Genomic DNA, 9,433 nt, shown 5'->3' on the forward strand with positions numbered 1-9,433 from the left:
GGGCATGAGCCCTGAGCTGCCAGCTGGGCTCTCGTTGTACTGCCCGGGAGTTCATGCTCTGCCTTCCCCCTGCCCCGTAGATCCCGTAGGCCCCTGGTGCTAGGAGGCCCCCGCATTGGGATGTGGCTCCTAACGTGGGTGAAGATTCCATGACGAGTCCCGAGGATGGTGCAAGGGCCTCGCTGTCATTGTCTGCAGGAGGCCTGGCCTAGCATGTCCTCAGGCCAGGCTCAAGGTGCCTGCTGGATCACAGTGGCGGGCAGACCCTAGACTTCTAAATCACACACACACCAGGGGCTGGGACCCTGCCACCCAGCTCCCTGCACAAGGCTGAGCTGAAGGAGACCTTCTCTAGCTGAGCAGCAGGGCCCTGATCCTCTCTGGGGCCAGGGCTGCACACCCCAAAGCCGGTCAGTGACCCCCTCACACCAGAGACCTCACTGCTCGCTGCATGCAGGGGGACAACCGTCCTGTGCGAGGGCACGAGGCTGGTGTCCTTTGTGCTGATGAGAGGAGGTGGGAAAACAAGCCGTTGCCTCCTGGAGCAGTCCTTAGTGCTTTGGAGTTGGGCTGCCCTGGGTGGAGGCAGCAGTCGCCCATCTGTGAGGGAGCTGGGTGGGAGGGCCAGGAGCCTGGGCCAGGGGGGCAGTTTGTTACAATGGGTAGTTGGATTCCCTCCCATTTCACTGTGAGGCTCCTCAGCGGGGTGGGAGCTGGAAGGTGCCTGGCTCAGTCCCAGGGGGAGCCTGGGCGACCAAGCCCTGCTGCTGCAGTTCCCATTATAAATACTGGGTGGAAGCCAAGGTCAGTGTGAGGCATATGGTGGCAGAGGTGGGATGCCAGAGGTGGTCTGACACCGGGGGTGATGTGGTAACTAGAACAGGATCCACCAGTCCCAAACCTAACCAGCCCCGCAGGTACCAAAGACAAGTGAAGACAAATGTTGTCAAGGAGACCCCTAGCATCCAAACCTTTTGTCATTGTTTACATCCCAGTGCCACTGAGAAGCCCCAGCCCAGCTCAGGGCCCCACTGTGCTAGGCCCTGTACAAACACACCTGAGAGGCAGTCCCTGCCCCAGAGAGCTCAGTCCAGATAGTTACAGAGGGGGAGGGAAACTGAGGCCCAGAGAGGGGAGGTGACCTGGCCAAGGTCCCACAGCAGGGCAGTGGCAGAACGGGGAGTTTCCTGGCTCCCCATCCACTAGGCACTCTGCCCCCCAGCTGTCTGTGGATGCAGCAGGGCCCTGACACAGCAGGTGAGAATGGCCCATCCAAGCCCCATTCCACCCAACCAGGAATCACTCTTCAGTGCAGGCCGGGCTCCTGCTGGCAGAGGCAGACGTATGGTAATGCCACTCACAGGCACCAGAGCCTGCAAAGCTGCCACAGTAGGGGCAGAGTGTGTGATGCCAGCACAGCAATGGGGGTCGGTGCCCCTGTGTAGCTGGGAGTGTGGGCTCTGGTTTCTGTGCCAACACTCAGCTACACTGCCTGGAGAGCTGCCATTTTGAGTTCTGTTCAGATGCAGCAGGTCGCAGAGGAGATGCACACACTGGGCTCTCGTGAGGAGACCCTGCTTTGGGTCTTTCTCATGTCAGCTTGTCCTTGGCTGGGAAGAAAGGCCCCTCTGAGGGATGGTTCATTACAGGTGGGAAACAGAACTGGGAAGCGTTCAGCTCGGACTTGGGAGAGGAGGGAAGAAGAGGGAAAACCTGGGGGGCTGAGAAGCCAGTACAAACGGATCTGTATTAGACAGGCATGGTCTGACCACAGCACTGGGGGCCTGGAGTCTTGGGTTCTATTCCCAGCTGTGACACTGACTCCCAAGTGACTGTGGGTTAGTGTCTGCCTCAATTTCCCATCTGCGAAATGAGGCTAATGGATTTCACAGTCACTGCAAAGCGCATTGATAATGAAGCACGGACACAGTTTGTCAGGAGGTGCCTTGGATACAATGAGGCTGATGAGGGCTAGGACAGCTGTGTCCTCCAAGGGCAGTTGCCATGGTTCTGAGCCTTGGTGCCTTCCCATTGGTTCACGTGGCCCGAGGAGGGGACACTGCAGAGCTGCCATTTGTGAAGCATTTTCTGCCAAAGGCAGATTTTCTGCAGCATTTTGTTGCCAATGCGAAACTGGGGGGAATTCCTGGTGTTTTCGGAAAGTTCCCCCCAGTCCCCAGGCGAGAGAGGGAGAAGAGTCAGGAGGTGGGTTCGTTGGGCCAGGATTAAATGTCTGCAGTGATGGGACTTGGGGAGGCTGTTCCCCAGCCTGGGGCCTTCTACTGGTCCCCAACTCTGCACCTAGTCCCTCCCCCGGCCTGTGCGCTTTGTGCACTCCCTTGGGGATTACACCCTTCATCCTCACCAAGGAGCATGGCCCCCTTAGACAAGTGGCCAATGCTCCTGGCCAATGGGAGTTGCAGAGCCGGCGCACAGGGTGGGGGCAGCGCACAGAGCCCTCCTGGCTGCCCTTCCGCCCAGGAGCAGGAGAGACATGTCGTCGCTTCTGAGAGCTGCAGGGAGCTGGGCGGGGAGCCTGCCAGCCCCACTCTGCAGCCAACGGTACTTTTAGCGGCCTAATCAGCGGGACTGGAGCCCAGGTCCCTTTTCAACTGGGTGTTCCAGTCAAAAACCGGACATCTGCCAAGCCTATCTCCAGCGCTTCTGGCAACCCTACCTCCAGTACTTCCCAGAACTGCTGGGATGTGGTAGAAGGCAGTCTGTCTTGATCCCAGCCTGTGCCAGCCACTGATTGCCCTACCGATTGGCTGGGCAGCCTGGAAGTGAGATCAAGGGGTGAAATCTCCCACACCAGATCTGGGAAGTTACTGGGGTCACTGGGCTCAAGCACTTGCCTTCTTCTGCCATCACTGGGTTTGTGACTGTCCCCTAGCCCAGTTCAGGCTCAGCCAGGTACCACCCTCGCCCCATGTCCCCTAACAATGGCTCCCTCACACCCGGGGACAGCACAGGACTTGCACTGGGGCTAGGATCCTCTGGCCCAGAGCCAGCCTCTGAGTCAGAGGCCGAAGCCATCACAAGTTCAGCAGCAGCTGCAGCCCCTGTGTCTGCCAGCCATCTGGAAACAGGGTGGTGAAGAGCGGGTGTGCCACGCCTGCTAGCCAGCGCCACTGTGCTGCAGGATTTGGGATCTGCAGGAGCAGCCATAGGACATGGCCAGGAATTGGCTCCGCACAGCAGGAGCAGCCGGGTCACACTTAGCTGAGTACTGATTGTCAGTGGGCCCAGGGTAAAAGAAAACCTCGGTCCATGGTCAGACCCCAGGCTTGGCCCTGTCCCAGCAAAGCATGGGCTGAGTGTGGCACACTGGAGCCGTGCCACTGAGTTCAGTGCACACACTCACACATGTAATGTGTGAGCAAGTCCAGTGCTCTGCCTGATTCTCCAAGGTGCTGATCTCCCCAGGAGGCTCTTGGGTGCCTGGCTCAGACCCTCGGGCTGCTTTCTCACTGCTGTGCCTGGCTATGGACTCAGAAGTCCACCGCTGGGCTCCCACTTGTGCAAATCATGGTCTTTCCGTCTCTGCGACTAAATCCCCTTAATTCAGTGTGAAACCCAAGCCATGCAGCAGGCAACATCTCCAGAGCCACCAGTCCAGCTACCTGCCTCTCCCAAGCTCACCCTCCTGGCCAAGTTCCATTTGGTGCCTCTCCAAAATAAGCCACTACAGATGTGTTAGGATCTTCTCATTCCAATGGTTCCCCTGTTGTTTGGCCCACTGGGCAGCCACTCATATTGCCTACCTCTGCAAGTAGCCCTGCAGGCTGCTAATAAACAGTACATGAGACAAGGCAGGGCAACCAGTGCAACATCACCAGTAGAGAGAGAGCGAGATGGGTGTGCATAAGGACAGCTGAATGCAGGGGGAGAGAAAGTGCTGGACAAGAGCAAGGGATTATTCATGGAGTCCCTTTTCCATACCCCTGCGTGGATGGTGACTCGTGAGCACCTCCTGTAAAGCAGGGTCTCTGCAGCAGTCAGGGGGGCTCCGTGGCTGCTCCTGCATGTGGGCGCAAATGGAAGCATTCTGCAGGCTGAGGGATGTGCAGTTTTGATTGACAAAGAAAACCTTGTCCCCAGCTGGGCTGAGCCACATGGAATGCACCAGCACAGACGGTATCTAGTGCAGAGCAGGGCGGATGGAGCCAGCAGCTGGACCAGTGGACATCGGAGTGCAGGGGAATCTGCATAGATGCAGGGGATTTCAATGGGGTGGGAGTTCCCTGCAGCACGAAGCTCGAGGTTAGGTAGGAGGCCTGCAGCCTCTAGGCCAGAGGTGCGCAAACTACGGCCCGTGGGCCACATCCGGCCTGCGGGACCATGCTGCCCAGCCCCTGAGCTCCCAGCTGGGGAGGTTAGGCCCCTCCTCTGCAGCCTCAGCTCCCTGTGCCGTCAGCGCTCTGGGCAGCGGAGCTGCGAACTCCTGCCGGGCAGCAAGGCTGCGAGAGCCGCCAGGTGTAGTGTACGAATTGCTCCCCATAGGGATGTACTACTTACGGAGCACCAGGACTGGCAGCTGTAAGTAGTACACTGTAAGTAGCTCATTCCAATGGGGAGCAATTTAATACACTACAGTTTCACGGGCTGATTATGGTTTGTATGAAAAAGTACTTCCTTATTACTAGTGGCACCTTAGAGACTAACCAATTTATTTGAGCATAAGCTTTCGTGAGCTACAGCTCACTACATCGGATGCATTCAGTGGAAAATACAGTGAGGAGATTCCACTGAATGCATCCGATGGAGTGAGCTGGAGCTCACGAAAGCTTAGGCTCAAATGAATTGGTTAGTCTCTAAGGTGCCACAAGTCCTCCTTTTCTTTTTGCGAATACAGACTAACCCGGCTGCTACTCTGAAACCTTCCTTATTACTGTTATTTAACCTTTACCTTGCCACGGCACCTACAAGCCAACCAGGCTGGGCCCGCTGGTGCTGGGTTCTGTACAAACATAGAGTAAGTGACAATCCCTGCCCTTCACCAGGAGTCAGGCTCATCCTAAGGTCAAACCTCTGCAGCTCTCCTCCGGAGGGCGTGCATGGCCTTTACACACCTTGCCTGCCTGGTTTTGTAGTATGAGACAGGGTGTCTGGAGGTGCCTGCACCACCCCACTGTGACAGGCTCTGCTAACAAGAACAAGCCAACCCAGACGCACCTGTGAGTAGCTAACTGCCAAGGGCAGCAGCTAATTAGCTGAGGAACACCTGGGCCTAATAAAGGGTTATGAGGGCTCAGTCAAGAAGCCCAGAACTCAGAGGCTGGTCTCACGGTAGCTGATCAGGAAGCTCCCCAGGAATGGTGCCCCTAGAGGGGAGAGGCTGTGGAAAGGGAAAGCTATGAGTGCTAAGCCCTATGGAGACCCAACAAAAGGACCTTCCCAGACAGTAGCTAGAGGATCGCAGAGGGCTCCAGGGAAGAGCTGCAGTGGTCTGATCTCATGGGGGTCCAAAGAGGGAGCTCTTCTCTTCCCAGGTGATGGCAAAAGGCCCAGCTCCAGGTAAGGAGGTAGGATGGAGGAGACAGATGGACTATGATTAACTCCTGCCCCCTGCTGGGGTGAAGGCTTGCTTGTGTACTACATTTTGGCCTTTGGTTAAATCCCTTAAACTCCTGAAGGCACACTGTGTGCTGTGCAAAAGCCTGATTAAACGTTGTTACCTATCAGCTCTGTGTTCTTGGGTAACCAGGGTGCAGTATCCAGCCTGTCTGACGCATGAAAGACACCCCAGCCTCTTCCTGAACCAACATCGATCAGAAGAAAGTTGGGGATTGGTCCTGCTTTGAGCAGGGGGTTGGACTAGATGACCTCCTGAGGTCCCTTCCCACCCTGATATTCTATGAAAGACTACCACAAACAATGAAAAGGCTGTGGGAGATGCCTTAATGCTGCCCCCTTGTTGGGTGGGATTCAGGTGCAACTCCCCTAGTCTCATTTGCATCGAAGATGGGACAGAGAGGCATCTCCATTAGCATACAGAATGGAGAACAGAGATTCCAAGGCAAGAACCGCACTGAACTCTGGGACCAGAAAAGCAAGGAAGCACTGCATGATGGGGGATCTGTGCTCCAGGTGTTAACGAACACACGCCTGTACACACCCAGCTCAGTAGTTATCAGACCAATTCCAGTAATAAATCCTTTACTGGTATCCAAAATACTGAAGTTGCCTAATTGCATTGTGAGCTCCCTTGAAGGAACACTGCCCATAGCCAAGAATGAGCAGTTCCTATTGTCTACCCTGAACAAAACAAATTTGGGATCCTCCCTTGAGCCATCAGTTTACCCATAAAAAAATCTAGTGTTCTCCCTTGAACCATTGTTCTTTTTTTACAAAAACCCTGACCCACGCTCAAATAAGTGTTCTGATGCCTGGATCCAACATCTGTATCAGTTCCACTAGAACTTCATCTTCTCCTGACTGATCGTGCTGGGGGCTCTGCCTGTCTCCATTACTCTGGACCCTCAGCTACCACCACCACCTGGGAAACCCTGACCGGCTCAAGCTTCACAGAGTGAGGGGAACCCAGCTCTCTCTCTCTCTGAGGCTTTTTTTCTACTCTAGGTATAGCTTTCTAATCTTGACTTGTGTGATCAGTTACAGTTTTCTAAACCTGACTTTTGTAATCAAATTTAATATAGATTTAATATTGTAACTGGCTTTTTTGTTTGGCTCTCCTTATATGGTTATTACCTGGCAATAAATAACTTCTATGGTTAAGCTGATTGCTTCCCTCTCTCTCGTCTTTTTGCCTTCCCCATTTGCTCTACAGCAACACTCCTCTTACCAAAGCTAAAGATCTCTGTAGTGCCCAAAAATCTTGTGGGGTTTGCTTATCAAATGGGTTACTACCAGAACAATTGTAATGTGAAAGTGGGAGGAGGGACGTGCTGAACATGGGGAATATGAGGGTGGCAGCTTGGAAGTGCTGTTTGACTCAGCCTGCTGAGTCCAGGGACATATAAGGGGTCAGCGTGGGAGTGCTGATTGACCCGGTCCTCTCAGATGTGCTTTGTGTGTGTGTAAGAACCCAGCCCTAGGGAACCTAGGTCCTGCAGGATAGCTCCTCGGGGAGGGAACTTGCAGCAGGGAGAAGTAGAGCTCCGTATGAGAACACAAGTGACACAAGCGGTACATGGATAGAATTACAGACCCCCCTCCCCCGCCCCAGAAGAGTAACTCTAATAAATGACAGGTTTTAGAGTAGCAGCCGTGTTAGTTTATATTCGCAAATTAGAAAAGGAGTACTTGTGGCACCTTAGAGACTAACCAATTTATTTGAGCATAAATGGTTAGTCTCTAAGGTGCCACAAGTACTCCTTTTCTCTTGTTAAAACCATTCTAAATATTGCTCCCCAAAAGGAGGAGTCACTCTCCTGCACACTCTGGGGGTCACTCTCAAGTGAGTGAGATGTTTATTTTTGGGGTGTTGTATCTTGGGAACTCCCTGGTTAAATGGCCCCACATTTGGATCACTGACAGAATCCAGTGCCCCTATGAGGCACACCCAGTGTCAAGGTAATCCGAGTAAGCATGCAAATTTTAGAGACCTTGGAACAGTCTTGGAACAGCGTTAAACAGAAGACTGGTCTTGACCTTAACTCTAGCAGAGCTGGTGCTCCCATGTCACAAACAGAAGAGAGTCAGTTACCTTTCAGCTCCCCAGATACATCCTCTCCCCCAGGGACACAGGGCAGCTGCGAGAGAGGAGGGGAATTCTCACTGCATTGCACAAGGCCATGGTCACCCTAACTATAGCCCTGACTCAGGGGATCTGGCTCTGACATGGTACGCTGCATAGGGAGGACGGAAGGTGAAATAAGGAAGGGGGTGAGGGTCAGTAGAACCAGTTGGAAAACAATTATTTTTCCTCTGGAAATTCTGACAAATTGTTTTTTTCTCTTTGAAAGTTCCCACCAAAGTGTTGCCGTTTTAAAATGACAAAGAAAAATCAACTAACAGTTTGGCTGGACACCAGCACTTCTGCTGGCTTTTGGCTTCTGCAGAAATTGGAAAATGTGGACCAAGAAACATATTTCTGCTCATAGATTCCAAGGCCAGAAGGGACCATTGTGATCATCGAGTCTGATCTTCTGTATCGCACAGGCCAGAGACCTGCCCCCAGATAATTCCTAGAGCAGAGCTGTTAGCAAACCGTCCAGTTTTGCTGTAAAAATCGTCAGTGGTGGTGGAGAATCCACCACGACCCTGGGTAAATAGTCCTAATGGTTAGTTACTCTATTAAAAATGTGTGCAGACATGCCAATTCTCACGATAAATTCTAAGTAAAATTTCTAAATTCAGCCTCACTCAGGATCTTGTGATAGAACTTTCAAATCGCCGGATTGTTTTCTACTGACGTAATTCACGTGCAGCGTCTTGTGCAACTTCCCTGTGTGCTGCAGACATGCTCGGGGGCAGGAGAGATGAGGGCTCTTAGGAGGTTAGCTGAGTAAGAGGCACATGTGTGGTCAGCTTTTGCATTGGACTCAGCGGGATCCTGACGCTTGAGCTCCCTGGTTGTGTCCCAGTAGCTAGGGCGGGGCTGGGCAGCGCACTGTGGTCAGGGGCCAGCTGTTCGAGTGCTGCAAGCTCGTGGGCCTGAACTGCTGGAGTGGGGTGAATCCAGGGCTGGAGCCTGGGCAGGGGCCGGCCGATGCTGCCTGGAGTTGCCAGCCTGGCAGGGAGGCACAGGCAGCAGGGCTCGCTCCTGCAGGGCCAGCCCCTGGGTCCCCCCTTCCTGTGGGCATGATGGTCAGGGGCGTAGGACCAGGGGAGCCCCTGGGCTCAGAAACTCCTCCCTGTGCAGCCTGGCCAGCAGCTGCCACTCTCCCACAGCTATGGGGTGCTGTGATCAAGAGGCAAGAAGCGGGGTGGGCCTGCGGTGCGAGGCCGCAGAAGGGAGCTCTGGGCAATGAGGGGGAACCATGGGCAGACGGTGACCCAGCTGTTGGGGGAGGATAGTCCCCAGTCCCTCCCTTTCTTCCCCTCCCCACGCAAGATCCCAGAGCACCCCCACTGTAGCCCCCAGCCTAAGTGCCAGGCGGCAAGGCCTCAGCCCTGGTGCTCTAGGCAGCCCCCAGCCCTGGTGCTCCAGGTGGCTGGGCAGCATGGCCGCAGTGCCTCCAGCCCCTGTGTGCTTGGTGACCAGCCCCACAGCACCGGGCGGTGCGGTCCGAGCGCCCGGGGGGCAACACAGCCCCAGCACCAGTCATCCCAAGTCTCTGCAGGAGGCAGGCCAGCCAGCCAGGGCAGGGTGCTGGGAACTGCAGAAAGGGGGCCTGGCCTGGGGGCGGAGCGTGGGCGGGGCCACGCTACGCTGTTTGGGGAGGCACAGCCTCCCCATGCCTACGATACCCACCGCCCAAGGGGAGGACGCAGCGGGGGCTGGAGGCAATGGGGAGGTGGAGAGCCC

Source organism: Caretta caretta, chromosome 24, assembly GCF_965140235.1.
Source record: "Caretta caretta isolate rCarCar2 chromosome 24, rCarCar1.hap1, whole genome shotgun sequence".
Classification (NCBI taxonomy): domain Eukaryota; kingdom Metazoa; phylum Chordata; order Testudines; family Cheloniidae; genus Caretta; species Caretta caretta.